Genomic DNA, 834 nt, shown 5'->3' on the forward strand with positions numbered 1-834 from the left:
CCCCCCCCCCCCGTCCCCTGGATCCCTCCCATTTGACCCCCTGTGACCCCCCCATTCCCCCCCCCCAGACACAGACACAGACCCGGGCGCTGACTCTGCACGTTCCGTGTTTGGGGGGGTCACAGGACACGGGGGGGGGGGGGAAACACGGGGGACGACACGTCCTGACACGCGTCAACATGTCCCAACATGTCCCAACACGTGTCGATGTGTCCCGACACATGTCAGCATGTCCCGACACGTCCCGACACATCCTGACATATCCTGACACACATCAACATGTCCCGACACACATCAGCATGTCCTGACATGTCCCGACACACGTCAACATGTCCTGACATGTGTCAGCACGTCCTGACACGCATCAGCATGTCCCGACCTGTCCCGACATGTCGCGACACACGTCAGCAGGTCCTGACACATGTCAGCGTGTCCCGACCTGTCCCGACATGTCCCGACGCCTGTCAACACGTCCTGACACGCCCTTCACGCCTCGTCACGCTCTGACACGTGTCCACATGTTGTGAATGTCCTGACACGCCCCAACATGTCCCAACACGCCCCGACACACCGTGACATGTCGCGACAGGTCCGGTCCCACCTCGAGGTGTCCCCACATCCCAAAACTGCCCAAACCACCCCAAAACTCCCCCCGAGATGCTCAGTGGCGCCCCCTCCATGTCACGACATGTCCTGACGCCTCCCGACAGGCCCCATCATGTCGTGACATATCGTGACACGTGTGACATATCGTGACACGTCCCGTTCTATCCTGACACGTCCCGAACCCCCAAAACCGCCCGGAACACCCCAAAACTCCCCCAAAACACCCGA

At 60.9% G+C, this 834-nt stretch overlaps 1 long non-coding RNA gene across 1 annotated transcript; it reads right to left on the bottom strand.

The window, feature by feature from the left end:
- Nucleotides 1-190: 190 nt before the first annotated feature.
- Nucleotides 191-759, bottom strand: LOC113942688. The gene is made up of 3 exons (XR_003526003.1): nucleotides 540-759; nucleotides 390-461; nucleotides 191-354 (listed from the first exon to the last, which is right to left on the bottom strand). It is a non-coding gene; the product is annotated as an uncharacterized LOC113942688 (long non-coding RNA).
- Between the last annotated feature and the right edge of the window lie 75 nt (nucleotides 760-834).

This window comes from Corapipo altera, unplaced genomic scaffold, assembly GCF_003945725.1.
Source record: "Corapipo altera isolate COAL_440 unplaced genomic scaffold, ASM394572v1 55656, whole genome shotgun sequence".
NCBI lineage: Eukaryota > Metazoa > Chordata > Aves > Passeriformes > Pipridae > Corapipo > Corapipo altera.